Source organism: Vipera ursinii, assembly GCF_947247035.1.
Source record: "Vipera ursinii genome assembly, chromosome: 2".
Classification (NCBI taxonomy): domain Eukaryota; kingdom Metazoa; phylum Chordata; class Lepidosauria; order Squamata; family Viperidae; genus Vipera; species Vipera ursinii.
The window spans coordinates 160,951,398-160,976,198 of NC_139513.1; the positions used below are offsets into that span (position 1 = coordinate 160,951,398).

Below are 24,801 nucleotides of genomic sequence, written 5' to 3' on the forward strand. Positions count from 1 at the left end.
GTCAAAAAGGTTAGAACTAAATACATCATGATTATTCCTAGCTTGGACTGGACCCTGATGAAGATTTTTCTTTCAGCACATACAATCCCCATAAATGTCAATAAGACTTTCTCACAAGAAGTGAGATTGTAATTTAGGTAAATGTATTAAAAGGCAAGTGCCACTGGGGCTTTCCCATCTATAAACCACATCTTGATGCTGATTAGCATAACAAAATATAGATGCTATGTCTTTCGTTAGAAAGATGGGTGGTTAGTCCTCAGATATCTTGAATTAGGATATTGACTCTAGAATTTTGTAGACTTTTATACTCATTAGCCTCAGCCATCCTGATAGCCTCTGATAGTACTGCATATAATTCAAATACTTCAATAGATATTTTAACATCTATAGCAGAGATCTTCAAACTTGGCCCTTTTATGACTTGTGGACTTCAACTCCCAGAATTCCTCAGCCAGGCACGCTAGCTGAGGAATTGTGGGAGTTGAAGTCCACAAGTCATAAAAGGGCCAAGTTTGAAGACCCCTGATCTATAGCTTTGAGTAACTGGTGAGAAAAGTCTCAGATATATATGAATGGCTGGTTCTCACCTTATGTTTTGTTAGATTTTGGTTTAGCATATTCTGTGAATTTAGGCGTCATGTTTTTTGGTTTGGTACAATGTGTGAACCCAGCTACTGTGGTTTATTCAACAAACCAAGATTAAAGCAAATCAGTGTTGACCAACCAGCTGGTGAAGAATGTTTTAACATTGCTCCAAATTACAGTGAACACCAAGCTGATTGAAGAGATACTGACAATGCAGAAGCCCTTTCTGAGGAACAATCTAGAGGGGTCCCCAACCCCCAGTCTGTGGACCAGTACCAGGCCGTGGCATGCCAGCAACACGTCCGCACAAACAAGTGAAGCCCCATTTGCAGGATACAGGCAGCACACAAAACCACGCACTCTCCATTCCATGGAAAAACTTTTCTCCACGGAACTGGTCCCTGGTGCCCAAAAGGCTGGGGACCTCTGATCTAGAGTATATTTATTTAGTCAATTCATTTACTGAATTTGTACAGCCACCCATCTCAAACTAGTGATGTAAACATGCCTAGTAGACTCCTCTTTGACTCCACTTCTGCTCTGCTTGTATATCTGTAAAGAAATAATATCACAAACACCACTATTTCTTTGTGCTTGCTTTCCTTCCAAAAGAAGTGAAATCGAACAGAAAGCAACTTAGGAAGTTAGGCAAAACAGCTCTGAAGAGCTGATTTGTGGTTGTTCATAAACCAGACAGGTGCTATTAGAAAGGGGGAAAAATCACAAGCTATTTCAAAAAATACTACTGAATAGTTTGTATCAAAAGATTTTAAACTCATTGCCCTGCTGACTTGAAAGATTCAGACACAACTGTGGGCCAAGTGACCACATGATATTACACAATTTCCTGAAAATTCATGGAAATCATCTCAAGTTCCAGAAAGGCAAGACAACAATGAATATGCCTCTACCCATTCTTTCCCTCTGAGAATAAAAAGGTAACTAGTTCCATGAGGTGATGTCAAACCACAATTACCTGATCTTATCCTATATGGTATGAGGTCATCAGCATTTATGCAATATCTTTGATGTTTGCCTTTGCTCCTAGTTGTTCACATGCATCACATTCCCATCTGCCTTTTTAACTTGAAACTTTATTTTTAATTATTCAGGAAGCTGGAAGCATGTCAGAACAGCAAGAGAGATTATTTAGAAAGGGAGTGGTACCCTATATTGAACTATTTATTCATTATCGGTTAACAAGTAAATTATTTGTTGTATTACTCTGTTGTCTACCAAAACTGATTAGGATGGATTAAATACTGTGAGGAGGGGGGAAAAGGAAATTTGTTTCTTCAACCAAATTTGAAGCCTGCCTTCAGAAGTTATGGGTGCCTCATCCCTGGAGGCTTTCAAGAAGGACTAGACAGCCACTTTTGAGAAATGGTGTAGAGTCTCCTGCTTGGGCAGGGGGTTGGACTAGATGACCTACAACAGGGGTGTCAAACTGCTGGCCCACGGGCTGGATGCATCATGCGGAAGCCACACCCTCCCCATTGCCGGCAATGGCAAAACTGTCCCGATACGTTGCGTGATGTCACGTGACGTCGCGAGTTTGCCATGTCTGACCTACAAGGTCCCTTCCAACTCTGATACTGCTGCATGTGGGAAGTCAGCCCCCCCCCAGAGAAAGAAATATTATTGGAAATATTTAAAAGGCAGAATATATTTCCCTAAAGGATTTTAAAGGCAGAAACCAACCCCCCCCCACCCTTCAAGTCTTTCTGTCCCAAACAGAAACCAAGACTGCAGAAATGCACATGTGATAATTTTGTCAGAAAAACTGGAGTCAGGAAACTGGAATTAGAAAGAAAGATCCCTAGAATCAACAATCCTGCACACTACAAAACTAAGAGTCATCAGCCCCAGCCCCTGGGAAGCAGGATATGACTCTTGAGACATACTGGGATTAACCCACCACCATCAGAATACCAGAAAGGCACACTCAGACTCAGATCAAAGTTCATGCCACAGGAACAACTCCAAACAAAAGGCTCCAGAGTGTATAAAAACCCACTCCCTACATGTGCTCACTCTTTTTTCTTCCAGAGCCATCTTTCTGTCTGGCTCTCCTCTTCAATAAACTGCAACCTTCTTTCTAAAGCAGTTGCCATGTTGTTTATTCCTGGCTTGGACTGAGCCATGATGAAGACTTTTCTTTCAACATGTGCATAATTGCAGGGTAGGGCTGAGGAATTTGTACAGTATCTGCAGGACAAAATCGCTCAGATCCGGACTGGTTTGGACTCCGACTGAGCGGAATCCGGCGGAGTGGAGAGGGCAGGTCTTGGTTATACCATTTGGGGTGAGTTTGACCATGTGTCTTTGGATGGTGTGGACAGGATCATGCGTAGACTGAGCACTACAACTTGTTTACTGGACCCATGTCCCTCCTGGCTGGTTTCGGTCACTGGGGAGGTGACAGGGGGCTGGCTCCAGGCAGTTGTCAATGCTTCATTGATGGAGGGTGTCTTCCCCTCTGCCTTAAAAGAGGCGGTGGTGAGGCCCCTTTTCAAGAAGCCTGCTCTGGACTGAGCACCTCCTTGAATAACTATCGTCCTGTCTCCAACCTTCGCTTTGTAGCGAAAGTTGTCGAGAGTGTTGTAGCGCGTCAGCTTCCGCAATTCCTGGATGAAGCGGACTATCTGGACCCGTACCAGTCCGGTTTCAGAGCCGGTTACAGCACGGAAACAGCATTGGTCGCACTGGTAGATGATCTCTGGCGGGCCCGGGACAGGGGTTGCTCCTCTGTCCTGGTCCTACTTGACCTCTCAGCAGCTTTTGATACCATCGACCATGGTATCCTGCTGTGACGGCTCGAGGGGTTGGGAGTGGGAGGCACTGTTTTACGGTGGTTCTCCTCCTACCTCTTGGGCCGTTCGCAGTTCGTAGTGTCACGGGGACAGAGATCTACCCGGAGGCCCCTTTCTTGTGGGGTACCCCAAGGGTCGGTTCTCTCCCCCCTCCTTTTTAACATATATATGAAGCCGCTGGGTGAGATCATACGTAGCTTTGGGGTGAGGTGGGGTGAGGTATCACCAATATGCCGATGATACCCAGTTGTTTATCTCCACCCCGAGCCAACCCAGTGATGCCCTTGACATGATGTCCTGGTGCCTGGAGGCGGTGCGGGTCTGGATGGGAAGGAACAGGCTCAGGCTGAACTCCTCCAAGACCGAGTGGCTGTGGATACCGGCATCTTGTATTGTCCAACATGTTCCACCTCTTTTGATGGGGGGGAGCTATTGCCCTCCTCAGAAAGGGCCCGAAACTTGGGTGTCCTCCTGAATTCACGGCTTAATTTGGAGGATCATCTAACTGCTGTGACCAGGGGGGCCTTTGCACAGGTTCGCCTGGTGAGCCACTTGCGCCCCTTTTTGGACCGAGATGCCCTATGCACGGTCAACCATGCCCTTGTCACTTCTCACCTGGATTACTGCAATGCTCTCTACATGGGACTGCCCTTGAGGTACACCCGGAGGCTTCAACTGGTGCAAAATGCGGCCGCGCGGGTGCTTATAGGAGTATCTTGATACTCCCATGTTACACCACTCCTGCGCAAGCTGCATTGGCTTCCGGTTGCCCTCGGGGTGCGATTCAAGGTGCTGGTAATTACCTTTAAATCCCTACATGGCTTAGGCCCAGGGTACTTGCGAGACTACCTGCTACAAATGTCAACCTCCCATCGCCCGGTTCGCTCCCACAGAGTCGGCCTCCTCAGGGTGCTGTCGGCCAGGCAATGCCGGCTGGCGACCCCCAGGGGGAGAGCCTTCTCTGTGGGCACACCGCCACTCTGGAATGAACTGCCTCTGGAGCTGCAGACAACCCCTGACCTTCGATCCTTCCGCCGTGACCTGAAGACATGGTTGTTCCAACAAGCGGGCCTGGACTGATCATGGTTTTTAAAATTTGGTTTTTATCGGCTTAAATTGTCCTTTATTTATTTATTTATTGTTTAATTCTTTTTTAATCTTTGTATTCTATGTTTTTTAAATTTTTTATTGTTGTGAGCCGCCCTGAGTCCTTAGGGAAAAGGGCGGCATATAAATTTAATAATTTTTTATTATTATTATTATTATTATTATTATTATTATTATTATTATTATTATTATTATTGAAGAAGTCACCCAACTGGCTTTGTGCCTAAGGTGTGACTAGAAGTCACGGTGTCTAGTTTGGGGCCTTGGCCACTACACCAAAGTGGCTCTTCAAACATAACAAAACAGAAAATGCACAAATATAATAAAATTAAATATAAATTTTTAAGTGTCCAGTTAAAACCAAGACCAAATTAAAGAACAGAAGACTATACCCACCACCCTTCCAAAGATTAAACCCAAAAGATTAATACATTTGGAGTGATAAAAGGTCATCATGGGAATGGCTCTGAAAAAAACTCTCTAAGAAATTAAACTAAATCACCAAGCAACCAGTAAACACTATTATAACAACCTTCCCTTTTATCAGTTCCTCTATGGAAACCAGCAAGCCTACTAAGTCTTACATGAGAGACAGGCTGGTGGTCAGATAAGAACAGCTACATCAATAACTTTTAACACTTGCCTGGAACCCAACATTTTGGCAGCTGCATTTCATTAGATATTTTTCTAGCCCTTAGAAATTAATTCTTTTGCATGACTAATGTGTAGCGCCAGAGTCCTAGCCCCAATCTCACTATTTATTTATATATTTCCAGTTAGCCCAATAACTATTTTTTCTGATCCTAACTATTTTTTCTGATTCTATTTTGCGTAAACAAGCAAAGCCCCATCCGCAGGATGCAGGCAGCACCTAAAACCATGCCCCCTTCCAGTCCGCAGAAAAACTTCTCTCCACGGAACCTATCCCTGGTGCCCAAAAATTTGGGGGCTGCTGCACTGTAGCACAGGAGGAAATAAGAACACTGTAGTAAAGACTGAGTTGGCTCTTCTCTAAATGTTGTTATCCTGAACACCTCTCACCTCTTTGCCTCAGATATAGCAATGAGTAGTCTATGCAAATCTGCCTGACTAAATTTGGTTACAGCTGCAAAATATAGGAAGCTACAAAGTTATTTATTTATTTATTCATTCATTCATTTATTTATGTGTATGTATGTATTGAGTTATGCAGTGGCTCAGTGGGTTAGGATGCTGAGCTTGTCGATCAGAAGGTCGGCAGTTTGGGGGGTTGAATCCCGAGTGCCGCGTAACAGAGTGAGTGCCTGTTACTCATCCCAGCTTCTGCCAACCTAGCAGTTCGAAAGCACGTAAAAATGCAAGTAGAACAATAGGGACCACTCCGGTGGGAAGGTAACAGCGTTCCGTGCGCCTTTGGCATCTAGTCACCTTTACCTATGTATGTATTTAGCTGGCTTTTTTTTACAATGTAAATGCAGTCTTGAATAAAAGTTTAGTGCTGGAGGAAGTCCTATAGTCTATGTACAAGTAGAAAAGTAGGTGAAAAAAGTCAACTTCCATGAGTTAATTTTGACTCCATATTGGATTTTTGGCAGCAAAGCAGACGTTGTTTTCCATTGTCTTCTTTTAATAGTTTTAAATTACCAGTCTAGTTTATAGTCCTGGGTTTTCCTGGTAGCTTTCTATCAAATGCTATCAAGGTTTGACTCCCAGTGGCTTTCTTCAACATCACACAATGCTGGTAGGATTTGCACTGAACACAAGTTCACAGACTGAACCAACCTAAACAAACCAGAACTTGGCTTAGCACAGGGGTCTTCAAACTTGGCCCTTTTATGTCTTGTGGACTTCAACTCCCAGAATTCCTGAGCCAGCCCTGCCTAGCACAATATGTGAACCTTGATACTAAATTGAGAATCAGATATTTTGTATTACTTAAACAACTGCCCCTGAAAACTGAGTTACTTCTCAAAACACTTAAGAACTGTTTGGGTCATCTGTTTCCTGCTGATTAGCAAATGTGTGACTTTATTGTTTTTAATTATTAAGAAGTCAAACAAAAATGTGTTAGTTCATTTATTATGAACTAAGTGAACTAAAATTAATGAAATTCATTAATTAGTTACTATTATGAACTAAGTGAACTAACAAATGAAGTAAACATTTAGAGTAATTCAGTCCACAATGTTTTGATGTTGTATGATTTGTGGATGTGTGTGTGTTTTAACAAGCTGAATAGCTGTAGAAGCAACCCAGCTTGAGAATGATTTCAACTTTTGACCTAATTTGCGTGCTTTATTTGATGTAGCATCCTGACATCTGAAGTGGGACAGGATTCATCTGTTTTCCTTCCTTTTTTGCGACACTGACACAGCTTTGCCAGATCTTGTTTACATCCAAGCACACAATTTTCAAACCCAGATTTTAAACACAAGACGAGGCTTTATCCTATAATCATCAAAATACAGTTTCCACCAGGTAAATAAGAGCACCATAAATATAGACAGTAAATTAGTTTGAAGAATTGGGGGGGGGGGTTTGCTGGTATATTTTTAGTTTTGTTTTTTAAAAAGTTTCTGTGCCTCACACACTTTTATAAAAAAAAAGTCTACTCAGATTATCCCAACAATCAAGGCAACAATCAAATTTATCACTAGGCTAAATGATTCCAACTGTACTTACACTCTTCTTTAATACTATAATAGAAAGGGTCATGTTTTGCTGAATCATACCAAAGTCTATCTTTTAACACAACAGAGCTTTGTGTGATTTTGTCACTATCAAAAGTCACGCAGTTCAAACAAGACAATAACAGCTAAGTGACTGATAGTTCACTGTTGGTTTTCTGCCTCTGTTCTCTCCCATCAAGGATTGAGTATACATTTAAGAGTGTGCACAAACCCAGAGCAGGAAGAATACATATTATGAACTAAGTGAACAATACTTATTTTGCAAAGAAACTAACAAAATAAAAATCTGGAAATTTCTTGTAAAATATAAAATATTTAGCAAGGAACCACACAGCCTATTTCTGAAGGAGACCTGGTGTATTTCTATACACCTGGTGTATAGACCACCAGGTTGTATTTCAGCCCTTAAATATTGTTTGCTAGAGGGTACAAGCATAATGTTTCCACAGAATTTTGCCAACGGCAAATACATTTTAAGACCTTAAGTGCTAAAGGGAAGTGAGAAGTCTGATTCATAATGGTGTTAAGAAGCACCCAGTTTATATATAGGATTTGTTACCATAAGATGGGTTAATGGTCACCAGACTAGGAAGCTTTAAGAAAAGAACCTGCAAAGATGTTTGTGGCCAACACAAGCTGAAGCCCATCACTCCTGCTTTATTCTCCACCTGGATCCCCTGAGATATAGGAAGTTGGCCTAGGGCAGAGGTGTCAAACTACCAGCCCGCGGGCTGGATGCATCATGCGGAAGCCACGCCCACCCCATTGACGGCAATGGCAAAACCGTCCAGATACGTTGTGCGATGTCACATGACATTGCGAGTTTAATATGTCTGGCCTAGGGCGACCTATGTTTTGATAGAAGGAATAGTATGGTAGCCTTGGATTATGCAATCATTCAGAGAAAAAGAGACGCTGAATTCTGAAGATTTTATCTGAAATTGGATGCTATTTGGAAGCCAACTTTTTTCACCCATATTCTTCTAACAGGATGCATATATCTGCAGAGAAGAAGTTTATTTCATCACCACACTTAAGTTAGCAAAATATTTGCTGAGAAATGCTCATATTGCAGAGACATATTTGAGAATAAATATTGGGCAATCCCTGTTTCTTTGGGGTGGGGGATAAGTTACAAAAAAATGAGGTTTTTGTGGAGCTCATTACTTGAACTTTACTGAATCTGCCTGTAAACAGTGTGTTCATCCTTTAACTGAGTCCTTCAACAATGGTGTCAACAAACAGGTATTGGCAAAGGTGGGTCAGCAGAATAAGCAAATAGATCCCACGTGCCATAAAGCTCATTTTGAATTGGATGAACTGTGACATGTATTCATATGGTTCTCTGAGGGGAGAGAAAATTATAACATGTATATGGTCATTTCATCACACAAATACCATAACTAATGATCTTACATGAGACATTCTGACTAATGTATGCAATTGTGGCATTTAGGAAATGTTATCATTTTCATGTTGTTTCAGTCAGTGCATTCATTCTGAATACCTTATTCAGACCGCCTTCACTTTTGTCAATTTTGTTATGCTGCAGCCTGAGTCTACAGTGTTGAAAGTCAGTTTTTTCCCCTCACTAATCTATATTCAGTACCCCATAATGACAAAGTGAAAACAGAATTTTAGAAATGTCTGTGAATTTATTAAAAAGAAAAAACTGAACTATCCCATTGACATAAGTACTCAGACCCTTTGTGACATCAGGTGAAATTTAGCTCAGGTGCCTCCCGTTTCTTTTGATCATTGCTGACATCTTTCTACACCTTGATTGAAGTCCACCTGTGGTAAATTAAATTGATTGGACATGATTTGGAAAGGCACATATCTCTCTATAGAAGGCCTCACAGCTGACAATGTAGTAGAGCAAAAGCCATGAGGTCAAAGGAACTGCCTGCAGAGCTCAGAGACAGGATTATTGCAAGGCACAGATCTGGGGAAGGCTACAATAAAATTTCTGCTGCACTGAAGATTTCTAAGAGCACAGTGGCCTCCATAATTCTCAAATGGAAGAAGTTTGGCACAACCAGGACTCTTCCAAGAGCTGGTCGCCCAGTCAAACTGAGCAATTGAGGGAAAAAGACCTTAGTAAGAGAGGTGACCAAGAACCTGATGGTCACTCTGACTGAGCTCCAGAGATCCTGTGTGGAGATGGGACAGAGTTCCAGTAGGTCAGGGGTGTCAAACTCAATTTCATTGGGGGCCGCATCAGCATTGCGGTTGCCCTCAAGGGGCCGGGTGGGTATGGCCAGAGTGGGCGTGGCCTACTGGGTGGGCGTGGCTAGAGTGCGTATGGCCTACTGGGTGCGCGTGGCCAGCTCTACATCGTTCGCATCAAGGGTGCCTATGGGTCCTGGGCAGGAGTGGGACAGATCTGAGGGTCTCTGGCAGAAGGAGGGTCTTTGGGCCAGGGCCAAGGCAGTGGGGGCCATTCCCTCACTGTTTCCAGGATGGCTTCGCGGGCCACATGAAACCACTTCGCGGGCCGGATCCGGCCCCCGGGCCTTGTGTTTGACATGTCTGCAGTAGGTCAACCATCCCCGCAGCCCTCCCACAGATCTGGGCTTTATGGCAGAGTGGCGGTGTCAAACTCAATTTCATTGAGGGCCGCATCAGCATTGCGGTTGCCCTCAGGGGGCCAGATGGGTATGGCCAGGGTGGGCGTGGCCTACTGGGTGGGCGTGGCTAGAGAGTGTGTGGGGCCTACTGGGTGGGCGTGGCCAGCTCTACATGGTTCGCATCAAGGGTGCCTATGGGGACCTGGGCAGGAGTGGGACAGATCTGAGGGTCTCTGGCAGAAGGAGGGTCTCTGGGCCAGGGCCAAGGCAGTGGGGGCTGTTCCCTCACTGTTTTCAGGATGGCTTCGCGGGCCGCATGAAACCACTTTGCGGGCTGGATCCAGCCCCCGGGCCTTGTGTTTGACATGTCTGGGCTAGACAGAAGACCCTCCTCAGTGCAAAACACATGACAGCCCACTTGGAGTTTGCAAAAAAGCATCTGAAGGATTCTCGGATTGTGAGGAACAAGATTCTCTGGTCTGATGAAACCAAAATTGAACTGTTTGGCCTCAATTCTAAACGTTATATCTGGAGAAAACCAGGCACCGCTCATCACCTGTCCAATATCATCCCAATAGTGAACCATGGTGGTGGCAGTGGGGGTGTTTTTCAACAGCAGGGACTGGGAGACTGGTTAGGGTTGAGGGAAAGCTGAATGAAGCAATGTACAGAGTTATCCTCAATGAAAGCCTGTTCCACAGTGCTCAGGACCTCAGACTGGACCGAAGGCTCACTTCCCAACATGACAATGACACAGCCAAGACAACACAGGAATTGCTTAGGGACAACTCTGTGAATGTCCTAGAGTGGCCCAGCCCAAGCCCTTACTTGAACCCGATTGACCATCTTTGGAAGGACCTGAAAATGGCTGACCACCAATGGTCACCATCCAACCTGACTGAGCTTGAGAGGATTTGCAAGGAAGAATGGCAGAAAATTTCCCAACCCAGATGTGCAAAGCTTGTCGCATCATATCCAAAAAGACTCAAGGCTGTAATTGCTGCCAAGGTGCTTCAACAAAATATTGAGTGAAGGGTCTGAATACTTATGCCAATGTGATATTTCAGTTTTTTTCTTTTTAATAAATATACAGACATTTTTAAATTTTGTTTTCACTTTGTCATTATGGGGTACTGAGTGTAGATTAAGGAGAAAAAAATGAATTTCAACAACTGTAGAATCAGGCTGCAGCATAACAAAATTGACAAAAGTGAAGGGGAGTCTGAATACTTGCTGAAATGCACTGTATATTGCCAACCCCTCTGACAATGAGTGGGGCCTTGGAATGTGTTTGCACTGATTTTATTTTAACTATAGTTTATTGAATAGGAGACAATTATTGAGTTCATAAGCTGAATAAAGCCACAAGTCATAGCTTGGAAATCACAATGAGTGTCATACATCAACCATTACAAATAAAGTAAGTTTAACACAATCTAGAAATCAAGATGCTTTTCTTTAAAAAGTACAAAATGATCACCCTGACTAACATGGTAATGACTGCTTAGCTCTGGCTGCAACATGCCAAACCAAGTAGTAAGAAGAACCTGGAAGTAAGGAGCAATTTTCTGACAGTGAGAACAATTATCAGTGGAATAACTTGCCTCCTGGAGTTGTGGATGCTCCGTCACTGGAGGTCTTCAAAAATAGACTGGACAACCATTTGACCAGGCTGATGTAATGTCTCTTGCCTTGAGCAGGGGGTTGGACTAGAAGATCTCTGGGGGTCTATGTTCTATGTCCTATTCATATAAAAAGCATATTGTATTCTACCATCCTGAAATTAACCTTTGGGGGACACTGCATAATACTGATGAAGTTTTATACTATCTGCAGCTACACCCACAGAAAGTTGTCATAGTTTCCTGACACATACATAGGTAAAAGGTAAAGGTTCCCCCGCACATGCGTACTAGTCGTTTCCGACTCTAGGGGCCAGTGCTCATCTCCATTTCAAAGCCAAAGAGCCAGCGCTTGTCTGAGGACATCTCCATGGTCATGTGGCCGGCATGACTAGACGCCAAAGGCGCACGGAACGCTGTTGTTCTAAACCAGCCCTCTTCTCGCACCCCTAATCAAAGGAAGAGTCTGGAAAGCGTCCAAGATCAAAAGGCTTCTGCCAAGTTTTAATTACACTGTTACAAAAATACAAGAGCTTGACTTCTCAAAGAAAAAGTTGCTTTCAGCAACTAGCCCCTCCCCAAACACTTCTTTTATAGAGAGCTCAGGGCGTGGTCTCCCTGTGCCTCCTCCCGAGGAGTCCCATAGCCTTCCTTTGTTTGTCCCTGCTCGTCTGCCTCCTGCGTCGGGCGTCCTTGAACAGGGCCAGCTGTGGGTCATCATCCTCCGCACTCTCGGGCTCACACAGCTGAGAAGAGGTTCCCGGCTGAGGACTCTGCAAAGTCTCCAAATCATCATCAGCCGGTTCGTTTCCCTCCTCCCCCACATCTGAGTCCTCCGATACATCGGACCCGGCTGTCGGGCCCACAGGCTGGCCCTGAGTCACAACACTATCCCGCACCGCAGGGCCCTTCCCCCGGGTCTGCCGATCCGGATGCGGTCGGGATGGGAACTGTTCGTGAAAAGCAGTCACCAACGCAGGGGCATGAACGGCGGTCGCGTCTTCCCATGTGAAGTCCTCCGGCCCGTACCCTTTCCACTCGATCAGGTACTGGAAGCGACCTTTCAGCCAGCGGGAATCCCTGATGCTGGCGACCTCGTACTCGGGGGTGCTGTCGCCATCACGAGGTCCTGATGGGGGAGGTTCCGCTTGGCGAAGTGGACAAGCCGGTTGTTCGGGGACCAACAAGGACCGATGGAAGACGGGGTGCACGCGCAGGGAACGTGGCAGAGTTAAACGATAGGCGACCGGGTTGATGACGGCCTCGACTGGGAACGGTCCAAGGTAACGGTGGTCCAGCTTCCTCGCCGGCCGAGTGGATGGTAGGTTCCTGGTGGACAGCCAGACCCGATCCCCCACCGATAATGGAGGCGTATCCCTTCTCGACCGATCGGCGAACCTCTTGTAGTCGGCCTTGGCCTTCTCCAGCTGCCGTCGCACCAACCGATGGATCGCCTGTAACTCCGCCATGAATTCGTTCGCTGCCGGCTCCGGTGAGTCCACGGGAGAAAGGGGGAAAAACCGAGGGTGATAACCCACATTGGCCAAGAACGGTGTCATCTGCGTGGAGGTGTGCTGCGAGTTGTTAAAGGCAAACTCGGCTATGGCCAAATAGTCCACCCAATTGTCCTGCTGCAGGTTAACGTAGCAGCGCAGATACTGCTCCAAAATGCCGATGACCTTCTCGGTACCCCCGTCGGTCTGAGGATGATGCGCGGACGAGAGGCAAACCTTAATGTCCAACGCCCGCATCAACTCCTGCCAGAAGCGGGCTGTAAACTGGGCCCCCCTATCGGAGACGACTCTATCGGGAAGGCCGTGCAGCCGGAACACCTGTTGGATGAACATGCGACTAGTGGCGCGAGCTGACGGTAAGCCGCGACAGGGGATGAAGTGCGCCATCTTGGTCAACATGTCCACCACCACAAACACTGTCGTGAAGCCGGAGGATGGGGGTAGATCCGTCAGAAAGTCCATGGACACAGCCCCCCAGGGTCTCTTGGGCGTTGGCAAAGGCTGCAGTAAACCAGGCGGGGCCCCTGTCGCTGACTTGGCCTGCCTGCATGGGACGCAGGAGGTGACATAAGACTGGACATCGTGTCGGACTCGGGGCCACCAGAATGTACGGGAGACCAGGTTCAGAGTCTTGAACAGGCCAAAATGCCCCGCAGCCGGGTTATCATGACATTGGCTGAGGACGAGTCCCCTGAGTGGCCCTCCTGGAACATAGAGCCGGTCACGATAATACAGGAGTCCATCCGTGACCGACCAAGGCGAATCTGGCCCCACCTCTTCCTTCCGCTGAGCCACCCACGCCTCCTGCTGCTGCGCCTCCCGGATCCGAGCCCGTATATCCACCGGCTCCCGCACCGCAGCAAAAGACTCGACGGGGATCACGGTCCTGGGCGGAAGCTTGTCTTCCACTCGGGTGTACTCGGGCTTCCTGGACAGAGCATCCGCTCTCTGGTTGTGCCCGCTTGGTATGTACCGCACCCGGAAGTCAAACCTCGCAAAGAAGAGGGACCACCGGATCTGGCGTTGGTTCAAATTCCGAGCGGTCTGCAGGCTTTCCAGATTCTTGTGGTCCGTCCGGACCTCGATTTGATGCCGCGCCCCCTCCAGATGATGCCTCCAAGCCTCGAACGCCGCCTTGATGGCCAGCAGCTCCTTCTCCCAGATGGTATAGTTGCGCTCCGAGGGATTCAATTTCCGTGAGTGATACGCGCAAGGGAAAAGGGTACCGTTGGGCGTTGCTGCCTGAAGTAACACGGCCCCAATGGCAATGTCGGAGGCGTCCGCCTCCACGACAAATGGCCGTTGCGGGTCAGGATGCTTCAAGATGGGCTCCTTCATGAAGGCGTCCTTCAGAGCTTGGAACGCCTGTTGTTCGGGGGCGTTCCACTGGAACCGAGTCTTCTTCTGCAGGAGCCGGGTGAGGGGGGCTGTCAAGGCAGCAAAGCCAGGGATGAATGTCCGATAGTAGTTGGCAAATCCAAGAAGTCGCTGAATATCCTTCACGCGACGCGGGGGTTGCCAACTCTGCAATGACTCAACTTTACTCGGTTCCATGGCGATGCCCTCAGGAGAAATGCGGTGACCCAAGAAATCAATGGTCACCTGGTAGAACTGGCACTTCTCCAACTTGGCAAACAGCCGATGATTCCGGAGGCGCTGCAGGACCTGACGGAGATGCTGATGATGCGCTTCACGCGACGGGGAGTAAATCAGGATGTCGTCCAGGTAAATCACAACAAACTGGTCCAACAGATCCCGAAAGACGTCATTCATAAAATGCTGAAACACAGCGGGGGCGTTGGTCAGGCCAAACGGCATCACCGTGTACTCGAAATGTCCATAGCGAGTACCAAACGCCGTCTTCCACTCATCACCCGGCCGAACCCTGACGAGGTTGTAAGCTCCACGCAGGTCCAGTTTCGTGAAGATCTTAACCTCCCGGAGTCGGTCCAAGAGCTCGGGGATGAGGGGCAGCGGGTAGCGGTTACGCACCGTGATAGCGTTGAGTTTCCGGTAGTCACAGCAAAGCCGTAACTCGCCCGACTTCTTTTTGACGAAGAGCACGGGCGCAGACACTGGCGAGGACGAGGGCCGGATGAAACCACGAGCCAAGTTCTTCGTCAGGAAGTCCCGCAATGCAGCCAACTCGGGCTCCGACATGGAGTACAAACGCCCCACTGGGAGAGGCGCATCAGGGACTAGGTCAATGGAGCAGTCGTAGGGCCTGTGCGGGGGTAATTGGTCCGCCTCTGACTCGCTGAACACGTCAGCAAAGTCGGACAGTTCGGGAGGCAAGGAAACCCCTGAGGAACCCTCCACCTGGCCGGCACAGATATGGCGGGTGTGGTCCACGCACTGCAAACTTGGGAAGGTGACCAAGTTCTGAGACCAATAGATCTGTGGATCATGCGCCCGGAGCCACGCCAGTCCCAAGACCACGGGGAAGTGCAGATCCGAAGTGACGTAGAACTGAATGGCCTCCACATGGGTACTGATGGCCATACACACGGGTTGCGTGGCGGCCGTGATAGGCCCGGACAGGAGCACTCGACCATCGATGGTCTCCACAAGCATGGGCGGATCCACTGGACACTGGGGAACAGCCCATTTGGCCACAAAGGCCGAATCCATAAAGTTAGTGGTAGCCCCAGAGTCAATTAAGGCATGGACTGGAATCCCCTCTGACTTGCCAGGGAGGATCAGACGTGCCTCCAAAATCAAATGCCGTGGAGGTTCACAGGCACCGTTGGAACGGCGTCGCTCGGAGTGGATGTTGTGGGTCGCCCGATCTTTCACACCGTCTAGATCGGGCTCGGGCCGTTTCCCGATAACAAAGCAGGGGACTTTCTCAGGGCAGGCTTGGTCACTGACGCCCGCTGACGCTTCTTCGGGCAAGAAGCAGCCAAATGTCCAGGGTCCCCACAGTAAAAACACAACCCCTCCGATCGTCGTCTGTCCATTTCCGTCACCGATAGACGGGACCTGGCGGCACCCAGCTCCATTGGCTCCTCCCTCTGGACCGGGGGCTCACGCACAACAGGGGCGGCAGGGGTCTGTGGGGTGGCACGGCGACTCTTACGCTGCTGCAGCCGGGCATCGATCCGCAGACAAAGATGGATCAGCCCATTCAGGTCTGAGGGAATGTCCACGCGGGCCAGCTCATCCAACATCTCCTCTGACAAGCCATCCTGAAAGGCATCCACGAGCGCAGCCTCATTCCAGGCGGAATCCTGGCTAAGCAGCCGGAAATCGCTGATATAGGCCTGTAGAGGGCGCTGACCCTGCCTCAAAGCTTTCAGGCGTCGGGTGGCCGTCTGTGCCTTAATCGGGTCCTCGTACATGAGGCGCATATGGTCACAAAACCCCCCAAAGTTATCCAACAAAGGGCTAGGCTGTGCCAACAGAGGCGTGCCCCAACGAGCTGCATCTCCCGACAGAAGGCTCAACACGAATCCCACCTTATCTCGGTCAGTGGGGAAATCAGCTGCTCTCACGCTGATATAAAGCTGGCATTGTCCCAGGAAGGCAGGAAACAGTTCTGGATTACCAGCGAATTTATCCGGCATAGCTATCTGACATTTCCTCCTGGGTGGGGGGGCAGCATGTACCTGAGCCTGCAGTTGTGCCACCTGAGTGGCCAGCAAGGTGAGTTGCTGGTTGAGCTGGACATTCTCGGCAAGAAGCTGCTCCATCGTAGTATTAAGGGGTGGGTGGCTGAAAGCAAACTGTTCTAAACCAGCCCTCTTCTCGCACCCCTAATCAAAGGAAGAGTCTGGAAAGCGTCCAAGATCAAAAGGCTTCTGCCAAGTTTTAATTACACTGTTACAAAAATACAAGAGCTTGACTTCTCAAAGAAAAAGTTGCTTTCAGCAACTAGCCCCTCCCCAAACACTTCTTTTATAGAGAGCTCAGGGCGTGGTCTCCCTGTGCCTCCTCCCGAGGAGTCCCATAGCCTTCCTTTGTTTGTCCCTGCTCGTCTGCCTCCTGCGTCGGGCGTCCTTGAACAGGGCCAGCTGTGGGTCATCATCCTCCGCACTCTCGGGCTCACACAGCTGAGAAGAGGTTCCCGGCTGAGGACTCTGCAAAGTCTCCAAATCATCATCAGCCGGTTCGTTTCCCTCCTCCCCCACATCTGAGTCCTCCGATACATCGGACCCGGCTGTCGGGCCCACAGGCTGGCCCTGAGTCACAACAGCTGTTACCTTCCCACCGTAGTGGTCCCTATTTTTCTACTTGCATTTTTACGTGCTTTCAAACTGCTAGGTTGGCAGAAGCTGGGACGAGTAACAGGCGCTCACTCTGCTACGCGGCATTCGGGATTCGACCCGCCAAACTGCCAACCTTCTGAAAGACAAACTCAGCGTCCTGACCCACTGAGCCACCGACACATACATACCTTATCACGAAAAAGAACCATTTTTATTCTGCTGTTTGACTGGAAGTGAAACAGCAAAAGTTTCAGAACTAGTTCAAGACGTTTTGCTCCTCACCAGAGCTGTACGGAGGTGAACGGATTTGTAGCTGCCATGTATTTCAGCAACAGAGGGAAGCTTATCGCAGGGAAGCTTATTCTCTGTTAAAACATATCCCTAGCATCTGTCATCTGAGGCTTTGAGTTCAACAGGAAACAAAGTCTCTACAAGCATAGATAACTTCCCACCCAGTGTGTATCAAACACCGGAAAAATTGCCCCTCTATACTATTAATCTAATATGCATGATAGCCGTGCTTTTTTTTCTTGGGCTTGTATTTATAAAAGAAAGTATTGATTATGCGTGGCACATATGCAGGTTTCGTTATGAGCATGATCCTACTCCTAAGCCTTGTCAATTACACTGAATGCAGTAGAAGGGTTCTTCTATAACAAGCCATTTTCACCTTTTCAAAATAATTGTCACAAAACCACAGAACACTAAAATTAAACAGACAGAGATACATACAGATCAACTATTTTTGACCTAGGAATACCAAACAAAGCTTCCTTTTCTCTTCCCTCCCTTCTTCTTTTTATAATCTTACTCAATATCACTACTCTACCAATGATCTCATGTCCCAACTAATTGATTAAGCTAACATGTCTCAGATCTCTATTCTTATTTCTTCCATATCTTTGGTTTTTAAGAGTTGAAGAAAGCGGGCAATCTATCACAAACCAACTCTGTATCTATAAATCCCCAAAGATGTTTCCTTTGGCAATACATTAATCTCAGAAACAAGAATCAACAATGCAGATGGCAGCACACAGTTGATTTCTGTCTGGGCAGAGAAGTTAATTAGGCACCCAATTAGCACTTGGAAGGCAGCTTCCAAGGAATACTGAGCTGAGGCCTAGAATGGAAAATAGTACATGTAAAAGGAAACTGGATGACATTATTGATTGCACACGAAACATTAGCCAGCACTCTATGGGAGCTGCTAAAAAAGCAAATATTATTTTGGGATAGAATTAACAGCAATAAGAATCCAGAATATGGGAAGTAGTTGTTCTAAGCTGGATACTCTGTTCCCGGCATCAACATTCAAGAAGGATATTAACATACTGAAGCAAATTCAGAAGAATGCTATCAAAGGTGGGAGAGGAGGACAGGCGGTAAGGAAACAAAGCCGAGTGAGGAATGATTAAAAAAATCTGGTGTGTTTAACCTGCAGGAACAACAACTGAGACAAGAGCAGTTTTCAAATATCAGAAGGACTGTTTAGGTTTAGGTTTAGGTTTTATTTAATTTGTATACCGCCCTTCTCCCTGGGGACTCAGGGCGGTTCACAGGGCATATATAAATAACGATACAAAAGTTAAAAAAAGATTAAACCAATGCCCAGTTAAAAAACAATAATACAATACTAAGAACAACAATTTAAAAACCCATATTCCCCCATCAGGCCAGACCAGCTAATTCAAATAAGTGGGTCTTCAGGCCGCGACGGAAGGTTCAGAGGTCTGATGTCATCCGGAGCTCCACCGGCAGTTGATTCCATAATGCCGGAGCGCCCACAGAGAAGGCCCTCCCCCTGGGGGCCACCAGTCGGCATTCCCTGACCGGAGGCACCCTGAGGAGGCCCTCTCTGTGGGAACGCACAGGACGGAGGGGAGTTGACGCCGGCAGCAGGTGGTCCCTGAGGTAACCCGGATTGTCATTCAAGAGCAAAGAATGAACTTATTCTCTATTGCCTTACGAGACAGGACCAGAACTAACAGAGTTAAAGTTACAAAGGGAGAGGTTCAGACTAGATATTAAGAAACATTATACAAACCAATGGCATAGAATTCCCCATGACTTGGTGTATTCTCCTTTGCTAAAGAACTTCAGATAGAGGTTGTATGGTGACCTAGAGATGTTCTCGCACATTTGCACTGAGTAGAGGGCTGATTGATCAACAAACTGCCTCATGCATTAATTGTTTTGCTGAAAGCACTAGATGTGCACAGTGCAAAAATAAGTAGCTCTTGTTACTAAGAAAACCAACAACTTCTTGAAATTATTCACTTCCAGAAAATTTGGGAATGGATACCTGATGTAGAATAACTTGTACAAAGAACCAATGTCCAGAAACCTCTTATTGGAGAATAACTTTATTATCAATTTATATGAGTCATAAATCCTTTTGACTGGGAAGGATTCAACTCGTGCAAAATGCAGCAGTGTGGGCAGTTACAAGTGCTCCAAGGACTGAACATATTACCAGGGATCTTCAAACTCAGCCCTTTTATGACTCCTGGACTTCAACTCCCAGAATTCCTCAGCCAGCGTACCTGGCTGAGGAATTCTGGGAGTTGAAGTCCAGGAGTCATAAAAGGGCCGAGTTTGAAGATCCCTGTATTACACCTCTGCTTTGCAAGCTAAATTGGTTGCCACTTTGCTTTAGGGTCCAATTAAAGCCATATATGGCATTGGACCAGGTTATTGGATTAACCATCTCTCTCCAATTACATCATGTCTAGCAGGAGACCATGTTTCAGATCTCATCAGCCAGGGAATTTTATCATGCGGGACCTGGGAAGAGAGCTTATTCTGCCATGGCCTCTGTCCTATGGAACATTATTCTGCTGGAGATGACATTGTCTTCCAGAAGGCCCTTAAAATCTGATTCTGTCACCCAACTTGGGGATCCCATGGCAGAGAGCTTGCTAGATGGCTGTATGATAGTTAACTAAGTGCACTCCCTTGTAGGCTTTTCACCATTTTGCTTTGTCTTGTTTTTATCTTAATTTAAAATGGTTATTGTTTAATAGTCTTTATGTATTTGGACTGTTTTTATTATGTTCACCACCCAGAATCATTATGTTCACCACCACCTATACAAATATGATCAATACATAAACTAAAATTAAAACTGTAGGTTGAGGAATCAGTGTAAATTATCTGCCAAAGAATGCTGACTTTCTAATTGAATTCTCACATCATAATGTACTTTACTTGTTTCCAGTTTACTGTAATATGAGAATATATCTATCGAGATGGTAAACTGTGTGTCAGAATCCATTTATATCACATTTCATAAATGTATAGGTAGAACAATGTGCTTATTCTGGGGATTCTGACACTGTGGTTTATGTCTTAGTGCTATGTGTAACTTAACCAATACTAAGAAATCACTGTTAACAAAATTGTAGCTCAACCTGTGTTAAAACAGTTCTATGCAGGAAACACAAGGATCGACTGAAGTAATCTTATTTCTGTTTTCTCAAAAATAAATTCAGTTAAGTGCTTCATAAATAAACTACAGTTCAACTACTAAAACGTATATTAAATATTATGATCATATGGAACACCTTCAATTCGGGAAAATATTCTGAATTTAGCTGTGACACAGCCAATTTGACCACTCTCACTAAATTGTATCTCATTTTTGTCGGAAAAGAATGTTAAATTCCATACAGATCCTGGTGGGAAATGACCAATAACCGTAGAGTCCTTGGTGCTATCTGAACTAGCTTGTTTGCTTGCAGACGTTTTGTTAACAACTAGATGACATTGTCAATGCCCATCAATTCCTCATTTCAATTAAACAGTTCTAATGCACAATTTACTTTAATAATTTGTTTAAATGTGATATAGGAAGAAGGCAGTTTGATAGAACAGAATTACATGCCACAGCATACATATTTTTCTAATAACAATGTTTAAAAATGTCACTTTGACCTATTTGCTAAAGGAAGGGGAAAGGCTGTGAAAAGCAACAAGAACACTTTGCCGAGATCGGTTTTATTAATGTATCACTTTCAGTCATGGTATATTCAATAATTATAATATACACTGTGATACTTATACCACAGGCTAAGTCCAGATCAAGCAAACCATATGAACACAATATAAATACTTACACTAAAACCGATAGATTTTTTTGTAATTCTAAGTTAATTCACAACCATCGCCATATTTTCCCAATAATTTGTATTAAAAGAACAAAATGGGAGAATCAAAGGACACAATAAAATAAAGATACTTTATGAAGTAAGAAGTAGGCTTCCTATTTCTCCTATTACATTAGAGGTGTCTTATGTGAAATCGTAAAGAATTCCAAAAGTCATACACAGTAATCCTAGTTCAAAATTCCGACAGCTGTACCCTTAATACATCTGGAAGACACTACACAGAGATTGATTGACCAAGCCGAATCTTTGCCAATGCATATAATCTACTGCTCTAAATTTTTAGTGAAACCCCACCCCATCTTTACCACCCATTTTTAATTAAAACCCTATTTTTTCCCATGCATCTTCATGTCTATCTGCCATAGTATGCACAGAATTAATAATCTCACTTTACACTGCTGTTGCCCTGTCAAACTGAGGAAGTATATACAAGGGCATATTTTTTTAATTAGGATTTCTTATTGTAGAAGAGCCTAATGCTGGGAAAGATTGAGGGCAATAGAAGAAGGGGACGACGGAGAATGAGGTGGCTGGATGGAGTCACTGAAGCAGTAGGCGTGAGCCTAGATGGACTCCAGAAGATGGTAGAGGACAGGAAGGCCTGGAGGAACGTTGTCCATGGGGTGGCGATGGGTCGGACACGACTTTGCAACTAACAACAACAACATTGTAAATTAGGTATCCTCCAGAGAGTATTCATGCTTCTTCTGAACAGGATTGTAGCATCTAAGAAAAAAAATCCCTCTTCCAAATGATGCTTTTGTCCTGCCTGCTGGTGGCAGCAACCAAGAAAACCCCCCACATATATTGCAAACAGATTTTTGGATGAACTTGCAATCTTCCTGAGCTTTTCTCATTTTTGTAAAACCGAAACAAGAGCGCACAGAAATGATCTTTTATACCTCTGATGACGCAGATGTTTCGAACAACGCAATTAGTATGCACGAATCGAATTCCCAGCGTTCGAGGGATTATTTATGAGTAAGTGTGTGTGTATCAAATTGAAATCCGCTCAGCCACAAACCGATGAACCAGGACTCTTCTGAAACCCGTCGTTTAGACACGCGTGGGTGCCGGCGCCTATCAAAAGCTCTTTAACTGCACGGGGTCACACGGGCTGGAATCTGAATCCAAAATCTGAGGACAAATTACGAGTTCAACTGTCTTGGGTTCAGGGTACAATTCAAGGGGTAACGGGACTGCTCGGTTCGATGCAGGATCCAACCCTCTCCGGGGTGTTCCCAAGTCGTGAGCTTCTTCATGAATTTCTATTACTCTGCCAGCTCAACCGCCACACACATATAGACCGCTTTTTTAAAACAACAACAACAACAACGTATCGCTTTGCACAGCCATCCCGATCTTTTGCACCCCATTGCTCAACTCTGTGATTTCCTGACTATTTTGTCGATTGCCTCTACTCATCGGCTCCCACCCTCCCCTCCGTCGTTAATACGTTCCCACCCCTTCCGTACCTTTGCACCAGAGAGGTCGGTCCCTTCCCTCGGCTGCCTCCTCAAAAGCTTCGTCTTCCGTAAAAAAAACCCAAAAAAACCGACCGTTTGTAATCCACCCGGTAAAAAGTCCCAAATGCCAGTTCTTGTGCGAGGCGCGAATTCTGCTGAATTCCGTCTCTTTGGGAACTGCGCCCGCGAGGGCGGGAAGAGCAAACGAGGTTGTGGGGCAGCGGCGCAGGCTGCTCTCACAGTCACACTGAAATCAGAAGTGAAAGTAAAAACAACCAAAAAAAAACTTAAAGTCAACTTTGAAGAGATGGAGGAAGAGGGGAAAAAAAAAGAAAGGGCCGGGATAGGCTCGGAGGCTGGGGAGAGGCCGTGATGTAAAACTTGGCTTTACGGTGCCCTTTCTCTCTAGTGAATTGTTTTCAAGGAATTGGAATTTGTGCCTGCGTATTTCGAACCGAATAATAACCGAACTTGATCGAGGCACGTTGGCAGCGCCGGAGCTATTTCTATTACCCAGGCTAAACGCTTTGGGATGGTTCCCATTAAAATGTAAAAAGCTTTTCCAAACCTGAAAACACAGGGCTTTTTTTTGTAAAAGAAAAAGGTGCCGGAACTCACACGTGCCATACAACCCGCCTTGCCTACCCTACAAGGTTCCATCCAAAAAAGGTGCCGGAACTCCGTTCTGAGCGTTCTATGAGAAAAAAAGCCCTGTGAAAACCAAAAGGTTGAAATCAACACGCATCTCAGGTTAAAGACATTTGATATCATTAGAATCCAGGCTGAAAAGATGAGCTTGAAGGTTCTCACGATGCTTTGTGTGTGTGACTCACTTAAAAAGGGGCCAGCTTTCATTGCTGGATTGTGGGGGAGAATTTCAATTTATTTATTTTTTTTTATTAAAAAGTTTTAACATACAGTTTATCTTTAACAGTCCCCCCTCCCCCTCCCCTCTCCCTCCCTCCCTACCCCTCCCCCCCTCCCCCCCACTTCCCAGAGCTAAATACAAGGTATAAAAAAAACAATCATAAACAACCATATACTAACAACCATAAACTCTAAAATCCATCACTCTCTAGCTTGTATAGGATAATACAAACCTTAATGATATTAAATATATGTAAAGAAAAAAAAAGAAAGAAATAAAGAAAGAAAAAGAGAAGGAAGACTTATTCAAATGCTACATGAAACTTCTTAACCCTATATTTGTTCTGGATATACTCAATCCATTTTCTCCATTCCATAATATAACATTCTTGCGAGTAATCTTTCAAATAAGCCGAAATCTTTGCCATCTCTGCCAGGTCAGAAACCTTTAAAGTCCATTCTTCTATGGTCGGCAGTTCCTCTTTCTTCCAATACTGACCTATTAAAAGTCTTGCTGCCGTAATTAAATTCAACATCAACTTAGTGTCCACAACCGTAGCATCTGTGATTATTCCCAACAAGAAGAGTTGCGGGCAAAACTTTATCCTTTGCTTGAAGATCTTCTGCATATTCCACCAAATTTTTATCCAGAAGGCCTTAACCTTTTTACAAGTCCACCATACATGAAAATATGTTGCATCTTCATCACCACACCTCCAACATTTTGGTTGATAATTCGGATACATACTTGCAAGCTTTTTAGGATCTAAATGCCATCTATAAAACATTTTATAAATTTATTTATTTATTTTTACACTCCCTATGCACACCCCATCCTAATATTTTACTGGAAGCCTTCCATAAGTAAGAAGGAGAGCTGAGAAGTAAGAGCTGAGACATCCCAGTCGCCATGTGATGATGGGGTGGTACCCAAAGATGAAGCTCTTTTTTTTTTAAATCCCATTTTATATCCCGCCCTTCTCTGAAGACTCAGGGCGGCTTACAATCTAAAACACAAATCAATGTGCTTAGCAATAGCCTTCATTCTATGTATATGCCTGCTTATTAGGATCATAAAAGAAACATTATCTTAGTTAACCTTAGTCTAAGCCAGGGGTCAGCAACCTGAAAAAGGAAAAGAGCCACTGGGAACCGGTTCTATCACACATAAAAAAAGTGGGAGCCGCGTGTGTGCATCCATAAACGCGCAT

At 45.6% G+C, this 24,801-nt stretch overlaps 1 protein-coding gene across 2 annotated transcripts in view; it reads right to left on the reverse strand.

Annotated features, from left to right (window-relative positions):
* STAT6 (signal transducer and activator of transcription 6) overlaps positions 1–23,002 on the reverse strand; it is a 107,063-nt gene extending 84,061 nt beyond the window's left edge. For both annotated transcript variants that reach the window (XM_083356196.1, XM_083356195.1), the window contains exon 1: positions 22,733–23,002. The gene's annotated coding sequence lies outside the window, so the exon portion shown is untranslated. The remainder of the gene's footprint in view (positions 1–22,732) is intronic.
* Between the last annotated feature and the right edge of the window lie 1,799 nt (positions 23,003–24,801).